This window comes from Phalacrocorax aristotelis, chromosome 3 (genome assembly GCF_949628215.1).
Source record: "Phalacrocorax aristotelis chromosome 3, bGulAri2.1, whole genome shotgun sequence".
NCBI lineage: Eukaryota > Metazoa > Chordata > Aves > Suliformes > Phalacrocoracidae > Phalacrocorax > Phalacrocorax aristotelis.
Genome location: NC_134278.1, coordinates 27,285,013 through 27,303,610, shown reverse-complemented (window position 1 = coordinate 27,303,610; position 18,598 = coordinate 27,285,013).

Below are 18,598 nucleotides of genomic sequence, written 5' to 3'. Positions count from 1 at the left end.
AGAGGATCCCTGTTGACGCTGCCATCCCATGGAGCTAAAGGGAGAAAGCAAGATTCTTCAGATGGAGGAAGCAAGGGACAAACCTCTCATTCCAGTTCTTGCTGGCAGGATTGTTTCTGCATTCTATATTGAAGGATCTCTTGAAAAATTACTGTGAATGGACTACACTGCAGATTCCTACATACCTCCCAGCCAGGTTACATGGGCAGGTTCCTTCTTTTGGTACCCATTCTAGTGGAAATGCTCTTGGCTGCTTGTTAACCCAACTTTAATATGGTGTAGCAGCAGGTTATTTAGGAAGTCCCTGGGAGTGGATTGTGTTCAAATATGTGGATTCGAACTTCCTTGGGACACACAGAAACTGGAAGCAAGTTTCTCACTTCAGAAACCAAACTTAATTCGTTCTAATTTCAGACACCAAATTTAATTGGATCAGTGGGATCTATCTCTACTCTTCTGCTACCTTACAAAAGTGAGCACTGCACAGTGGGCAATTACCTCCAGCTAGTTAGTCCTCTGGTCCTCATTTATCTCTTTCCATTGCCTTTATGGAGATCTAAAATGTTAATTTTAGAAGCTCTGAATCATCCTGCTGGGGAATCTGGAAAAGATATTCTGAACATGGTCATAAGCCCTTTATTTGCACTGTGCTGTTCTAAGAGCTACAACACATTAAATGTGTTTTGCATACTTTAAGTGGATTTAAAAGGATAAAGCATCAGATATGGTATGAAGAACACTGGGAAAACAGTTTTGCATCAAACAAAAATGTAGTCTTTTGAAAAGACTTATTTATTGATTTAGTCAATCATCCTTGGTTTTCCGAGGTAATAGTTCATTGATAATATCAAGAATGCAGACTTGCATTCCTTTTTTAAAACAAACGAACAAACAAACAAAAAACAAACCTAGAAACAAACAAATCTGTAAAAGAATAATTAGGTAAAATTTAGTTTAACAGTTACTGATTATCATTTATGGCCAATAGATACACAGAATTGGCACATTTGCCTCCAGTGGAGAACTTGCTTCTTGTTTAAGCATTTTACACACTCTGAACAATAACTATACTGTCCCAAATATTCACATTTCACATCTGTTTTTCAGACTGTGGACTACATAATCACTGAACTAATCCCAGCTCTAGGATCCCAGCTCTGAAGGAGTAGCAGGGATGGACAGAAAATAATTAATATCAAATGTCATGAAAACATTCATACTTATTCTCACATGTGTATTCCTCAAAGAGCTTATGTGTCAGAGCAAGTGTTTGTTGTTGCAGCAAGTTCTCATGTACAATGTTTAGTCATGTGTCTGCCAGGCTACTATCTCGCCTTCAAGCCATGCTTTTAGATTCCAGCAGCACATGAAATTGCTCATCCCACAATCTGTTTTACAGCTGGTTGAACCCTCATTGCCACTGCTGTCAACTGTCATCAGGGCTGGATAAATACTTCAAATTTATGTCTGCTTATAAAACCCCCTTTTCCAACATAAATAGCCCAAATATACAGAACAAGTATAATGGAACCTCTTACATATCTACGTGAGATATGATTTTAAAAATCTGAAAGTTTATTATATGCTTTGAAAGTTTGGCATATATCGTTACTGATTGCCTTCAGAAAACAACATTTTTGTGATCTGTGGCTAGTTCATATGCACAGCAGAACTATGGTCACATAGGTGAATTGTAAAACCTTCCATCTGAACACAACTGAAAAATCTACAAATATTAATGCCTTTTTTATTGTATATTTAGTCTTAATATTATAGCTATTCTGCAGGATAGCTACCACTACTGATTTTTGAACCTATTAAATTTATAGGCTTACTATCAGTTCTTGGAACAGAAAGGTTTTCTAAATTTATAGTTTGATAAATAAGGTCTACTTGTTTGCTGATTTCAATGTCTACTAGTTAAAATACTACATTAGGCTGTTTCGTGTGATGCAACTATAAACCGTGTTTATTCTAACAGTTTTCAGTCAATTGGTGAACTTCCAAAACTTTCCCAGGGAGATGGAGATTGTCCAGCATAGACAATTTTAGCCTGTAATTGGTGCTCCTGTGGATTTTTTGGGAGTAAACTGTGAGGTCCTACAAACCTGTGGAAGTCAGTGTTGTAGGTCATGTCAAGCTGGAATAGATTCAGTTGCTTTGGTGATGAGAATCAAAATTCAAAATAATCTCAATAAAATAAAGAAATGATCCAAAATAAACAGGATGCAATTCAGTGAAACAAAATTACTTAGAAAGGAATAATAAACAGCACACTTAGAAAGGAATAAAAAACCAGGACTCAGTTCTTCAAAAAAGGGCCTAGAATTTACGAGCAAAAAACCAAATAAAAGAATGTCCCATCTTTACTGTGAGAAAGGCATAATTTTAGCCTAGTTTTACAAACACAAGCAACAAGCAAAATAATCCACCTCTTCCACTCTATTGGCTAGATGCCAGCTGGAGACGTGCACTAGTCTTTGACCATCACTGTTTAAGAAACCGTGGATGAGTTTGGGAAGTGTCAATGAAGAACCACAAAACACTTAAAAGGTCTAAAAAAATGGCCTTTCAGAAAACTGAATAAGTGGTTTTGGCTGAAAAAAAACAGATTAGAGGGGACTTTATAACAGCATTCAAGTACACAAAAAGCTACTGCAAAGAAAAGAAGGGAAAGATCTATTCTTCATACTCTTTCCTACTCAGTATAAAACAAGAAATAATGGCTTTAAGCTATAGCAAGGAAAATTTAGATATCAGGGAAAATGTTCTTACAGTAAGGCTAGAGTAGCATTGGAATATATTTTTCCTAGGATATGAAATCTCCATCTCTGAATGTTTATAAAAACAGATTAAATTAATAATCTTACCTGAGCAGGGTGAGGGATAACTGATCTTGTGTAGTATTGGACTAGTAAACTCTCGTGATTCCTTACAGCCCTATTTTATGTTCTTTTCTGTACACAAAATTTTATCAGTTAGAGGTATTTAATTAAAACCTGAACAATAAAGCATCCCATCTGATAACAAAACTTATTAAGTGGAGGAACACTTGCATAGCATTTGCTTGTGCTCCTGCTTATATACTGCAACTCTAAATCCACAGCAAATCAAGTCACACTTGGGATCATGGTCCGTGTAAATGTAATTCTGGGAGACCTTCTTTAATTTGGCTGAACAAAAATCAGTCCCTCTCATTCAGTGACATAATAAAAAATATGAGGGAATGACAAAGAAAATAAGTGCAATGTGGTATTTTCACTATTTTTTTGCTGAGCAACCATAAGATATGCATTTCCATTGCACAAAATTAAGTCCAAAAATCCAGTGTAACATAACTGAAAAAAACTGCAGAGAAAGTGCACAACTTTCTTCCATGTACCTTTCTCTTTCCTTCATCTTGTGACAAGGTTATCTTCTTTTTAAGAACAGGTTTAGATCTGATATTTCAACAAAGGCATGTTCATATTTACATTTTCTAGGTACTGTACTTATTCAAGACTTGCCTAGAATAGTAAAGACCCATATTATTCCTTGACATGATAACCATATTTTCTCTTGGTAGGTAAGCAGACAGTTTGATAAACTAATGTGAAAATACGCTGAAGAAAATTTATATTGTGGAGGAGTAAACATGCATCCTTGTGACAGAGTGGAAGAGTAAATGTACATCCTTGTGATAGACACCCTGAACATTGGTAGCATTGCCTAATACTCTAGACTAGAAGCAGACTGTTTTTGGATGTTGTATTTGGGAAGCCTTTGGGTTCCTTATTAGCTTTCAGAATGTCTCCACCTCCTACCCCCCACTCCTCAAGCTCATCAAGGAACGACTACGATAGAGGTGGTGGTCATTGGAAAAGGTTGTCAAAAAGTCAAATGCACTTGGAAAGGAATAATCCCATGGGTCAGTACAGGCTTGCAGCTGACCAGATGGAAAGCAGTTTGCCCTGTGGTTCCTGGCAGACAGCAAAGTGACCATGAGGCAGCTGACCATGAGGCTTTCTTGTGGCAAAAAAAAGCCAATGACATCCTGAGCTACATTAGGAAAAGTGTTGCCATTAGGACTGGGGAGATGATCCTTCCCCTCTGCTCAGGTCTGGTGAGACACATCTAGAGTGCTGTGTCCAGTCCTGGGCTCCCCAGTACAGAGGAGACCAGGTATACTGCTGTGGGTGCAGTGAGAGCCACAGAGATGAGTAAGGGACTGGAACACCTGTTATCCAAGGGAAGACTGAGAGGGCTGGGATTGTTAAGCCTGGGGAAGATTTATACACATATACCAATGTGTAGGTCAGGGGTAATAAAGAAGATGGACCCAGATACTTCTCAGTGGTATCAAGGGCAAGAACAAGAGGCAATGGGCATAAATTAAAATAATGGAAATTCCACTTAAACATAGAAAAAACCCTTTTTTACTATAAGAGTCATCAAACACTGAATCAGGTTGCTCAGAGAGGTTTTGGAGTCTCCATCTTTGGAGTTTGTCCTGACTGGACATGGTCCTGGGTGACCTGTTCTAGCTGACCCTGCTTTGAGCAAAGGGTGGGACTAGAGGCACTCCTGAGGTGTTCCAACCTCAACAACAGTGTGATCCTGTGCTTCTGTGAATTGCACTTCCTGCCCCGAGGGTAATGGCTGCATCTTGTCTTCATTGTCCGGTATTGTCTTTGTAGTTATGCCAATGTGGCAGGCTGCCAGTATGAGTTTTCCTCAATTTCTTTGGCTATACAATTTAAAATGTGGTGATTCTTCAGTGAAAAAACAGTGGTTTGGGTTGAGAACAGAGTCGAGGCTTGTTTTCATATGGAGCTTAATATCTGTGAAAGATTACTTCAATTTGCATGACTGCAAGACATCAGAGGCTGATCTTCTTGCCCTGTATTCATGGGGCAAGACTTCCATCCAAGACATTCTGACTTTTTATGTGTTTTGTCTGAGTATGGATTGCTATTAAACTGAGAGAATCTAACCCTTCACATTTTCCTTTGTGCAGTATTTTCTTTTATTTTTAGCTCTTATCCTTGAGCAGGAGGTAAAATAAACAAGTAGCTGAGTTGACATAATTTAGTTCTGGCCTAGAGGAATAACTTTTATGGTCTGTTCTTGCCAAAAGCAAATCACAGGAGGAACTATCATTGATGATATTCTAAATACTGCAGGCAGGGAGTTGGTTTCGTTGTCTTATGTAACTTAGTGATTTTCTGAGCCTCTGTCCACGTGGTTCCTAGATTTCAGTAAATTCATTGGAAACAGGTTTCTTAGCAGACCTGGAAAAGGTACTTAACTGTAGAAACTTACAGGCAATATCAGATTGTATAGTTTATATTTCGCTCATGCCTTTCAACTAGTGTCATCAAGCAGATTTTATCAGACCTTTAAAATGTTTCTCATTTCAAACTTTAGTTTAACCCTTCCTTCTTTCATAATTTTACCTTTTCATACAGAACTTTAACTAGCTTAATAGTATGATGTTTTTTAAATTTATGTTCTAAGGAACATACATTGGTTTGGTGTTTGAATAGTTTTCCTCCATTGCTGTGGGCTAATACTCTGGGTCTTTTTCTTTCATCATCGAAATCATAGCTATTTTTAAAGTTACCATTATGGGCTAGTAATTTAGAGAGTAGCTGTTGCATACTAATGAATAGGCAATATGCAGTTTAGTTTCAAAAAATAGTTGCTGCTTTTGTAAAAGTTGTAGGAGAGTTGTGGTAATTTGCGGAAATTCCATCAGCAACATAGAGTGCTTTTCCTATTTTGTACCTACATTACAGAACAGTGTCTGTTCAGATTTTAATGCTGGGTAATCAAAGAACACATTTGTAATTTAAAATATTGGATTATTCAGATTGTTCAGATTACTAGATAGATTAATGAATTCAGAGACTGAAAACCAGATCTCAGTTTAATACATGTGGATGTGCATAGATACGAATGACAGCATAATTTTGCGTAGTAGAAAAAACCTACTACATTGTTACATGTTAACAAACTTAGCAACTGCATAACTCTGAACAATATGATTTAATATAAAAATAAATGAAAAATATAGAGTACTCTTTAAATAACTAGTATTAGATTTACTTCTGCAATATATATAAGGAAAAATGAAAAAATCAATATTAACAATTACAAATCTCAGGAAAACTTTAAAAAGTGTTTGTATTTTTAATAGTTTAAATAATCTAAAGTCAGAAAAATTGAGTAATACAGACTTGAGGCATTTTTAGCCAAAGAAACTTTGAAAGAGTGAGTTTCTAAGGGCTAAGGATCCACCTACTATTTGCAACATCAGGAAGAATGGTCTGATAGTTAATAGTGGCTTAAAGGAGGCTGCAGAACTCAGAAATATTCACTGCTAAATTCTGCAAACCTCCTTGCAGCCCAGTCTGGCTCCTGTTTGAGCAGGAAAAAGACATTCCATTACAGCTACCAAACCTTGGAAATTGTTGGTTAAATCTGACATTTTAGATATTCATTTTACAAAAGTGTGTATCCAGCATAATTCCAAAGTTCTACATGCATTAAGAAGACTACAGTCTACGTGAGATTGGACTCTGTGTCTGTAGTGGTAAAATGGCATTACATTTTAGATGCTTGATGAAAGAATAAACTATTGCACAGCAAGTGTAGGTGACACACCATAAACAGATTTGTTTTATATACATTTATACACACATGCACACACACACATATAGATATAAGCATAGGCATAGGCATAGACAGATATAGCTAGGGGGAGATCTCCTTGTGATGGAAGTTTATAATTAAAATAGAGAAGGAACACATGCAAAGAAAGAAATAATTTACTTCCATGAAAGAATATTCTTTAGGGGACAATTGTTATTTTATTAAAGTTTATTAATCCAATGTGCTAGCAGATAGGAGAGGAAAGCGGTCATTTCAACCGCGTGCCTTACAGATCAGATTTATGTAACAAAAAGAGAAAATAATCACATTGTTTAAAAGGTAACTTATACATTTTGACTCAAAATTGACCCATTACTAATGAATTGAAATTGACACTAAAAGTGTGTGTGCTTTTGCTGTAAATATTTAATCAATATAAATAGAAATCTATGCTAAATTATGAATATTTAGGAATTAGGCTTACTGAAATCATCCTGCATTAACAGAATGGGATTGAGAAAACTAAAGAAATGGGTCTTTTGGTCATAGCTTTTGGTTTAATATCAAAATAAATACAAGGGAGAAGCAACACCTCTGATAGCATATACGAACAAGAAAGCAACAAGCCAGCAGATGGATGAATCATTCCAGAGGCTCTGATAAAAATACGCTGACCTCACTCTGACATTCAATCGAAACCAGAATCTTTTGTTGTTTGTATGAAATTGTCTTCAAAATGTGGTAACTAAAAAAAACCAAAACCAACCACAAAACCAACAAAAACCAACAAAGTAACAGATTAAATTTTATGTGGGGTTGTTAATATATCTGGTCAACTGATTTGTTGTCATACCTATTAGCATATTAACTCACAGATTACAATTTACAGAAGTTTTTCATATGTATACATCATATTTAGAAAGTATTTAGAAGAACATTTAAGTGAGTCCTCCAGTGCTACTGAGTTCAACTGGAAAAACAAAATTAGAAATCCATACCTATTTAGAAAATAGAGAAATACATTCTAAGGAATTAGGAACTGAGGTCTTGGACCTATTATTTGTCCAAGACTTCCTTGTCAACTTAAGCTCTTACAAGTTAAGCCCATCACATGAAACCTAAAATTCAACACCCCATCTCTTGTTCCCTGATATGGGCGCCTCAGGATAGCTGATAAAAAACTACACTCAAATTGAGAAGGAGCCTGAAGCTACCTAAGAAGAAACTCATGGAAACAAAAGGGTCTTAAAACCTAACCCTTTTGGAGTTTTGACAATCAAGCTAGAAATGATTTTGGATCTGTCTATACTAGCAAGTAGAGAAGTCAGCTGAGACCCAAATTCATCAAGGAAAATGGCTGGTGCTGAGGATCTGACATCCATGCCATAAATGTGTCAGAGGCATTTTCATAAGGGTAGGATGGCTTGGTCCTTGTGACTGAATGGCTCACTAGTGCCTGGAGCATATCAGGAGCACACCTTCCAGTTCAGTTCCACCCAAAATAAATTCAGTTTGTGTGTACATGATGTGAATGAGGAAGCTTCAGAGATTTTCTTGCAAAGTACGCTCTCAGTATGAGTGAAAACACCAATGTAGATTCATCCTTCGTCTACTGAGGAGCCACAGATTCTAGACTCTTCTCTTCAGATGAGTTGTCTATATTCATTCTTAAAAAGAGCTACACAGATGGTGGTGATGGAGCCTGCTATCAAAGGCCACATTTCCATTTCTTAGATGTAGCAGTAGGCTACATCACCATGCTCCTCCGCTCATCTCATCTGCTCATTTGCTCTCTGATGCACTCAGATATGAGTTGTGTTGCATCAGTGGCCCAGCTTTACTGGAGGAGAGCAAAATCCTTGTCTAAGACAATATCCTGGCTCAGAGTTAAAAACTTTCATGCTAAAGAGGGCAAGGTCTCCCTGTTTTTTGATAAGTAAAACCACTCACTGACTGAGGTCCCAACTTAAGAGAAAATGTCAGGAAATTTATTATTTGAGGAGCTGGATCCTGCGGATGAATGTTAAGGAGCGTTCTTTAGTTGCCTTCCATACAGGATAGCTCACGGTATATAAGCTTTCATCCACTGTTTTCCTGGATGGATTCTCATGGAAAGATGGTATTGAGTGTCTAATATTGAAAAAACTTAGAGCATGCCCCCAACCAAACAAACCAGACACTGAAAAATTCACAGCCAAAGTGACAGAGGCTTCCAGTAAGTTCAGGCATTATTAGGTTTGGGTACTCCAAGCAATGTTTTGGACTGTAGACACAGGTATTTCAATGCTGCTTCTGAAAAAGGTGTGTAGTTTAAACATATAACAGTTATCCCTTGTGAGGATGAATGGCTAGTATGAAAAATGAAGTATTAATTTATAACAAGCAATTTTCTTCGCTTGATATTAGAACTTTTATTGCCAAATATAGCAGGGAGGTACAATTGATTTTTTCACTAAGATTTCTTAACAGCAACAGATGCAGTCAAGCAAAACTTCTGTAGCCCAACCGGCAGTTCACCTTAACCTGTGGTTTAATCCAAGGAATATCATGAGAGTTGTGAATGATTTCAAGACCCCAGGAATGACTGTGAGCAAATACTGCAGAATCATAAGTGTGTTGAATATGAAAACAAAATCACAACACACCACCTGCTTCAAAAAGTGTCTAATAGAAAATGCATTTTTAATTAGGCAATGAAGGACAACTTTCATGCTATCTGACCGTAGTTTAGGGAACTAGATTAGATTATTCACATTAATATCCTACCTAGTGAAAAGGGAGTTTCCTTCTGAGATTGAGTCAGGGTACGTGTAAATAGGGAAGGCTGAGATTACTTTCAAGTTGTGTCTCTGCTGATCAGAAAAGAAGCATGCACCAGCATGTTCCAGTCCTGCCTCCCTTAGGAGAGGAACCAGGCCATGGAGACTGACAGACATGGAAGTATCTGCTGGTGAAGGCTCTAGATAGAGCTATGTGATGATGCATATTGCAAGATCAGTCTACACAGGCCCTTCCAGCACCCACATTAGATCCTGGTACTGTTTAGTTCTGGTTTCTGATACTTTTAATACTGGGCATAGTGTCTCTCTCTTCTTTTTAACTTCCTTTCTCTTCTCACAGTTTTCTTCTTTCTCACCTTCTTAGTGGTGCATTGTTTGTCCCTTCATGCACCTGCAGCCCTCCACTCAGGGTATGGCATGGGAAATGTGGGATGGCAAATGGAGAGCATGGAGGAGGAATAAACAGAGCATTTCTTGTCAAAGTTGACTGACACTGGCCTGGGAGTGTTGACAATGTCTCTTACAAGGTTAATCTTACAAGGCTCCTTCTGCAGTAAGAAAAAGAATTTCCTCTAGGGGAGTCAAGAGTAAGTCTGAATAGCCTTCTGGAGGCACTTCTTTATTCACTGTGGATAGAATGTCTCCAGAAAGATTAGCCCGACTTCAATGAAGTGAACGTTTTTTCTATTACATTCTATTTAAATATGGTAAGCTCTCCAAGTCAGGGGCTTCCTTTCATGTCTGTAAGCACCAAAAATACTTGGCAGTAGTAGATTGAATAAATTTTTAGCTTTTATAATGAATATCATACCTCATAGCAGAGTTAAGCTCTGACTCAGTGTTTTGGAGTCTTTACTTTTGAAGCCGACAGGGAATAAACATGTGGTATGGCCAGCCCATGAAATAAACTCCAAGGGTGTGTAGAAGGAGGGAGCATCTGCTCCTTTAGAGGTCTATAGTCAAGGACCTTTTCAATACAAAAAGGGGATAATTGGAAAAGAAGTAAACCATAAACAAGAACATACAGAGACACAAACCTGAGAGATAAACGTACTGGAGACAAAGACAAGAAACAGACCTGGTCAGTTATAGTAGTTAGTGGGCTATCAAGAAGCTGCAAGCAAACCCAGACTTTGCAAACCTGAGGGTGGAGGATGGTGGAGGGGAGTCGGTGGAGCTATGCACACTGATGAGGGAATGTGCAGGGGGAAGGAGAGCTGGGAGGATCTAAGCCAGGAACTGACAGAAAGGGGGTATAAAAGGGGCTGGTTGCATGTAAAATGGGGCCGGTCAATACGGTTGTCTGATGGAGCCCTGCACCTGATCACTGCAGTCTGTCCTGTCTTCTTCTTACATCCTCTCTTAACTAGCCCTCTGCATGATCTCACCCTCTGTCCCATGTGGGTGAGTGCTGCAAGGGCTGAGTGCCAGCTACTGGGGGGCTGGTGTGAGTGAGGTGAGTGAGGGGTTCAGCACTGGCACCTGGAGCAGGACCATGGTTCACAGCCCGTGTGCCTGGTGTCAGTTGGGGGCAAGTGTCTCTTTCACCCTCAACCTGGTGTGTGTGGGATGTGCATCTGCCATCCAACAGCAAACTCCAGGCTGGCCTCACCATCACACAGGAGACCCCATGTTGGAGCAAGAATATCGGGTGGGTAGATGGTCTGTGGGAATGGGTGGGTGTGGGGTCCCTGTGTCACCAAAATCAGGAATAAACCTCGTAACACCAATGCAGTGTTAAAAGGCAGGCATTCCTTATTCACGGCGCCGGATGCACGGGGGATCGCTCCTCCTAACGTGCATACCTTACACACCCTTCCCATGTGATTTATATAGACCAAAAAGATACATATTCATTTTATCCATACATATCCAATATTGTTCTCTTTGGTGATTGGAAAAAACTTGCTCGCTTCACATGTAAATTATTGCCCAGACTCAGTTGTCCTTTCCCATGGTTCTTTTTTGAGTAGGTGGTCTTACTTGAGTAGGTGGCCCATGAGTCGGTGGTCGCGATCTCCCCCCTGCCGGAATTATCTTTTACCTACTTGGCTCTTAATCTTGGCAGTCCTGGCCAGTTTTCTCAGTCCACTACATGAAACCACATTTTGTCATCCTCTTCTGACAGAAGCACATCGTCTATTGTTTTGTTCACATTAATGATTACCTAGGGACTAAAATACAGATCAAAGAATACACTGATTGGCATACTCCATGTGCCTAGACTTAATGCCCAGTTGGATAGGGCTGTACAAGGAGTATAGCAACATCCATGGCTGGTTAATTCCATCACCCTGGCTACACCTATGCAATAAGCACATGAGTGCATATGTCTTTTTGCAGCAAGCACTGAGCTAGACCAGCTGGCAAATCAGGGACCCGATTTGTAAGAGGGGTTGGAGTTCTGGCAGGGGTGTCAAATCAACAGAGGGGCCATGCTGGTACCCGGGGGATCTGTGACCGTGCATGTGCTTGTGAGTCTGGAGGGTAAGGTGTGTGTGCCTGCACCAGTGACCTTCAGTCTCTGCCAGCCCAAGGGGAGGAGGGGGTTGGGCTTTCTGTGCTCATCTCTGATGTAAGTGCTATATACAGGTGCTGTTGAAGGCAGTGCCTTTGCTGTGTAGCCGGCCGTGTGTCCTGTGCACCTGGGACATGTGCTTATCTTCCCTACTGGATGAACCTGCAAAAGGGAAATGGGCAGCCACATCCCTCAGCCCGGGCAGAGACCACAGGTCTCTGGGGCACTGGGCTGGACTCCAGCAGTTGGGCAAGAGGAAGTCCTGGGCCAGGGCTGCTGGAGGGGCTGGCCACTGCTAACAACCCTTAATGATACATACGGTCAATTTTGTAAGACAAAATGTTGATCACTAAATCTTCTGTTACTCTATGAGAAATAATTACCCTCGCTTTTGGAAGTAGTTTGAGAAACAGGTATCAATATTAAGCTACTCTATGTGTATTCAAAATTACTTTTGGAATAAAGTCCTTAACCTTTCCAACAAACATTACTCCACATAATTTTTATATTTAGAAATAATTATACAGTTTCATATATGTAAGTAAAAAGAAAAAGCAATTATTTCTACAATAGATCTAATTACAAAAACGTTTTATGGAAAATGGAAATGTCAACCTTTAAGTAAGATCATGTTGGACTCAAATTCCAAAATGTCTGTTTAATGAAAAATAAATACTCCCTCAATACAGTGTATACTGAGGAGCTATAGAAAGAAATTTTCACCAAAATAGGACAGGAAAAGGAAAGTTCCTACATTTTATAAGATTCATTCACTGTTGTTTCTGGTTTTATTAATATTTTGCTGCAAGAAATCATTACGTAGATAAAATGATCACATAGAAGAGTAATTTTTTTCTCTTTGTTGTTCTCTTCTATTTTACTTCCAGAGAACTATTATCCAATTGTCCAGACACAACACATCAGAAAAAAAAATCCAGGTGTCAGGATGGTTACCTTTCTTAATGTCCTGGGCCTCCTAATGCTATAGTACTTAAAAAATGGAAGAGAATGTCCCATGTTCATCCTACCAAACACTGAGTATCTCATTTAGGAGCACATTCTAGGTTTTATCTATGGCTATTTAATCCTCAATTAAAATCCAGGTGAGAGGAGATGTACAGCATACAGCAATGACCTCCAACCTGTATTCTTTTGTGAATGCAACCTACTGGTGTAGGATGAACTGGTAGACCAAGCCTTCAAGGGTTGATCTTAGAATAAATATACTCATTTTGTCTGCTTCTTTGTTACTTTTCTCTTTATAAAATTCTGTCATTTATCGGTAATTACAGATGCACAGGTGCAGAGTACACCTTTTTGATATGCAAGGACTGTTACGTGAAAAATAAAGCAGGATTGTGGGTTTGTAAAGGTGTTCTCTGACAGTTGGTGTTGATCAGCACAACACTTCAGGATGGGGTGCAAAGCACCAGGGTCCTGGAAGTATATGAGACATTGTTTAATTGAAAACAGTAGGCAGGAATATTAACACTTTTAGGAAGGATCATGGAATTTTAGATGCCAATCTGTAGAGTGAGAAAACAGATAAGTACCCAAACTTTAGTTTAAAACTTCTGGAGCTGTCAGTTCTTAGTGCTTTAGAATATCAGGCTGGAGGCATATGAAACTGTCTGTCTGAATCTGAACTGTACTACTGAATGTATCAACCTCTATTAGTAAGATCAGCCTTCAAGAACTCCAGAGAATCCCAGGCCCCTAAGACTGGTGGGGAAATCTGGAGCAAGGAAAACTTACCCTTGAGGAAGAGGACCAGGTTAGGGAATATTTCGATAAACTGGACATATACAAGTCTATGGGGCCTGATGTGATGCACCCATGAGTGCTTGGAAGCTGGCCAATATTATTACAAAACCACTCTCAATTTCCTTTGAAAGGTCAATCAGGAGAAGATCCTGAGGACTGGAAGGGAACAGATGTCACTCCTATCTTCAAGAAGGACAAGAAGAAAAATATGGGGAACTACAGGCTGGGCAGCCTCACCTCAATTCCTTGGGAAGGTGACAGAGCAGACATCTTCAAACATATGAAGGACAAGAAGTTGGTTAAGTTTAGTCAGTATGGATTTACAAGGATGCATCACACCTGACAAACCTGATAGCTTTTTACTGTGACTAGCTCAGTAGCTGAGGGGAGAGGAGTGGATGTTTTTTATCTTGTTTTTAAGATTTTCAGCACTGCTTCCCATAACATCTTCCTCAGCAAACTGGTGAAATTTGGGCTACATAAGTGAACTGTTGGGCTCAAGGGGTTTGTGATCAGCAGCATCATGTCCAGCTGGAGGCCAGTCACCGGTGGTGTACACCAGGAGTCAATACTGGGCCAGTATTGTTCAATGCTGTTATTAAAGACCTGGATGATGGGACAGAGAGCTCCTTCATCAAGTTTGCAAATGACACAAAACTGGGAGGAGTGGCTGATACAGTGGAGAGTCATGCTGCCATTCAAAAGGACCTGGTCAGGGTGGATAAATGGGCTGACAGGAACCTCATGAAATTCATAAAGGGGAAATGCTGAGTCCTGCCCTTGGGGACCGTACTGAACATAACTGGCAGGGGCTTGGCATGGGGGCAGGGGCTTCAGGGGTGACCTGTGTAGGAGGAGGTCAAGGACTGCCCTGTGCTGGTCAGCTGGTTCCAGCCAGCTCAGTAACAGAAAAAGCAGACCCACCATGTGCCAAAACTAGAACTAATCAGAGAGGTTTATGGTGTCTCTGCAAAAACATATTTAAGAAAGGGCAGTGACCCCCTGGAGACACAAGAGAAATGCCAGGGCAGGAGGAATGCCAGGGCAGGAGGGATGCCAAAGGAAAACAGAAGACACAGGAGCAGAGGCAGGACAGACCTGTGAGCTGGAGAAACGCCAGGGTGAGTCCAACTGTCTGGAAAGCTTTGCAGACAACGCCCTGGGGGCCCTGGGGGCCGACAAATTGATCACAAGCAGACAATGTGCCCTTGTGGCAAAGAAGGCAAATGGCATTCCAGGCTGCATTGGGAAAAGCATTGCCAGCAGGTTGAGGGAGGGCATCCTTCCCCTCTACTCAGATCTGGTGAGGCCACGTCTGAAGTACTGTGTCCAGTCCTGGGCACTCCAATGCCCAGTGGAACAGGTCCAGTTCAGGACCATGAAGATGATTAAGGGACAGGAACATTTGACATGTGAGGAGAGACTGAGAGAGTTGGGATTGTTTAGCCTGGAGAAGTCTGGGGGAGAAGGGGAATCTCATCAATGTGATGGCATATATAAAAACCAGATAGGAGGGTGTAAAGAAGAGGGAGTCAGGCTCTTTTCAGCGGTAATCAGTGAAAGGACAAGAAGAAATGAGCACAAATTGACAGAAAGAAAATTCCACTTAAACACAGAAAAAACCTTTTCTTACTGTGAGGGTGGTGAAACACAGGAACAGGTTGCCCCGAGAGGTAACTCAAAACCTGACTGGACAGGGTCCTGATGACCTGCTCTAGGTGACCCTGCTTTGAGCTGGACTAGATGATCTCCAGAGGCTTCTCCCCAGCTCAGTGATTCTGTAATTCTGTGATTCTACAGTTAAATTATTAAAAAGGCTGTTTCAGACTTTCTGAAAGCATTTACAAATTTGAGTAAAATGTGCTGTATGTGGTTCTTGTTTCTAGACATAGAAAACAAAATCATGAGAGGATGAGGTAGTAAGGTCTTCTTTAATGCAGCAGCTCAGTGTTTGGAATACTTTTCCATGACGAGGAAGAATCTGTTCAGTTTCCTCCTCTGCTTAAGTACGTTTGAACCTACTATAACCTACCTCCCAAGGAATGCCTGTGGAAGTGTCCTCAAGCTTGATTTCGGCTCGCATCACCGTCACTCTCTTTTGCTGGAAGACTTTAATTTTCAGGCTGTGCTGAATCACTAAGCATTATTGAAAAGACTTTGTCAGGCAGTCATTAGGATAGGCATAAGAAAGGAGTTCCATATATGAGTTTCAGTTCACCTTCTGAAGAGGGTTTTTTCCCACAGATAAGTGGCCATAAAAGATCACTGGGGACAACCCACTTGATAGTCATTGTGGTAGAATATTCTGCTGGGAGCTCAGAATGTGAGTTTAGTTCACCCTCACTGAGAAGGCTTAAAATCCAGATGCCACACATATTGGACATGTTCTCTAACCACTAGGTGGTTGTTCAAAGGGAGACTGGTTATATTATCACCGTCACTGTGGAAGTCATTTTTTTTTTTGGAAAATGCCTGCAGGGGAGCGGGCCACTGAAAGCAGGTCAGGGATGGGACTGCTTTTATTGTCCTTGGCATGGAGGAAGGCATTGTTTTGGCAAGAAAGGATGAAAACAAGTTTGATGAACTTATTTTAAACTTAGTTTTATATACTTCAGTGTTGTGTCAAAGTGTTAGCTGTGAAGGTAACTATAACCTGAAGCTCTTTATAAATTGGGCTGAATTCACAGAGAATGGCAAAATCATTAAAAAACCAAAACCAAACCATATAATTTTTTTTTTTACTGAAGGTTTGTGGAGTACTGTGGTCAACTGAAATGCTATTTTCCTTTATGAACAACATTACAACATATGATTGCCATAGCACTTAAAATTATGTTGGATTTGTGTGGAAACACTGATGGCAATTCCACTTCTATTGACTAGAAATTAATCAGTGCAGAAATTGCTGTTCTTTTTTTCTTTACCAAACTAATTTGGAGAGATATGAACAACAAAACGTTATGTCTTTTTTTGCCATTCCTTTTCTTTTCCCATCTGATGGCATTTGCTCACAAACACAGAGAAAATTATTTTCTATTAGCTCTTGCTAATACATCAGCTATGAAATACACTAAGATAGCCATGAAATTCTTAAAGTGAGTGCAAAGATAGAAAATGTACGACAACAGAATATGTTTTTAATTGCATATGGGCCTTCAGTGATAAAGAAAAGAAACATCATGGCTGGAGTTACTGATATTTGTCAAGTAGGTCACACAGGTGGAATGATAAAAGCACTGGTTATAACCATAGAAAAAAATAGATTATTTGGTGGAGGAGATTGTATTTGATATCACAAACACCACTGCTACATTCAGAAGGATATTGGAAATCTAGTGTTAATTTTTCTTTTTCTTTTACCATGCCAAAAAAAATGCATCAGCATTTAATCACATTCCTCTCAGGTTACTAGATCGTTCCCTGAATGCCCAGCTTCTTGATAGCTTGCTTTGGAGAAAGGGCATGTAATCTCCTGCACTGATTGCTTCCTTGGGTGTCTGCACCAATTCCAGAAGGGCCAAAGAAACTGGTTTTCACAAATTCGGTCTTGCTGGAAAAGAGCACTTTATCCTCCCCTACAGCTGTTGAAGGCACAAAAAATATGCATAATTTGGAGGCTATTGGAGATAGTGGCATCTAGTCTGTCACACAGGGCCCAACGTTCTTCACTGAGACGACCCAACACATATTTATCTTTCACCCTCCATTACTAAGAATACAGACTGGACTTAGCTGCAGAGGGAATATAAAAAGTGAAAACAAGGACAGGCATCAAAGGAGGGCCATAAAAGCATAATTCAGACATTTAGGGACAAAAGCAGGAAGGTCAAACTTCATCTGCAGATAAGCTAGCTAGATCCACAAAACGTAAGAAAGGACTCCACAAGTGTCCTGGCAATGAGAGGAAATTCAGGGAAAACGTGGCACCTTTTTGGATGGGGAAGAAGATCTAGTAATGGATGATACAGAAAAGGCTAAAGTACTCAACACTTTTTTTTTTGTCTTAGTCTTCACAGTCAAAATTGGCTTACAGCCCTTCTTATGTGCAGCTTGATCATAGAATCATAGAATCAAACAATCATAGAATGGTTTGGGTTGGAAGGGTCCTTTAAAGGTCATCTAGTCCAACCCCCCTGCAGTGAGCAGGGACATCTTCAACTAGATCAGGTTGCTCAGAGCCCCGTCAAACCCGACCTTTAATATTTCCAGGGTTGGGGTATCTACCACCTCTCTGGGCAACCTGTGCCAGTGTTTCACCAGCCTCATTGTAAAAAAATTCTCCCTTATATCTAGTCTAAGCCTACCCTCCTTTAGTTTAAAACCATTACCCCTTGCCTATTGCAAGAGGCCCTGCTAAAAGTCTGTCTCCGTCTTTCTTATAAACTTGCTTTAAGTACTGAAAGGCCACAATAAGGTCTCCCTACTGCCTTCTCTTCTCCAGGCTGAACAACCCCAACTCTCTCAGCCTGTCCTCGCAGGAGAAGTGTTCCATCCCTCTGATCATTTTTGTGGCCTTCCTCTGGACACACTCCAACAGGTCCTTGTCCTTCTTGTACTGAGGGCTCCAGAGCTGGACACAGCACTCCAGGTGGGGTCTCACCAGGGTGGAATAGAGGGGCAGAATCACCTCCCTCAACCTGCTGGCCATGCTGCTTTTGATGCAGCCCAGGACATGGCTGGCCTTCTGGACTGCGAGCGCGCAGTGTTGGCTCATGTCCAGCTTTTCACCCACCAGTACCCGCAAGTCCTTCTCCGCAGGGCTGCTCTCAATCCATTCATCTCCCATCCTGTGTTGACACCAGGGGTTGCCCTGACTCAAGTGCAGGACCCTGCACTTGGCCTTGCTGAACCTCACAAGTTTCACATGGACCCACTTCTTGAGCTTGTCCAGGTCCCTCTGGAT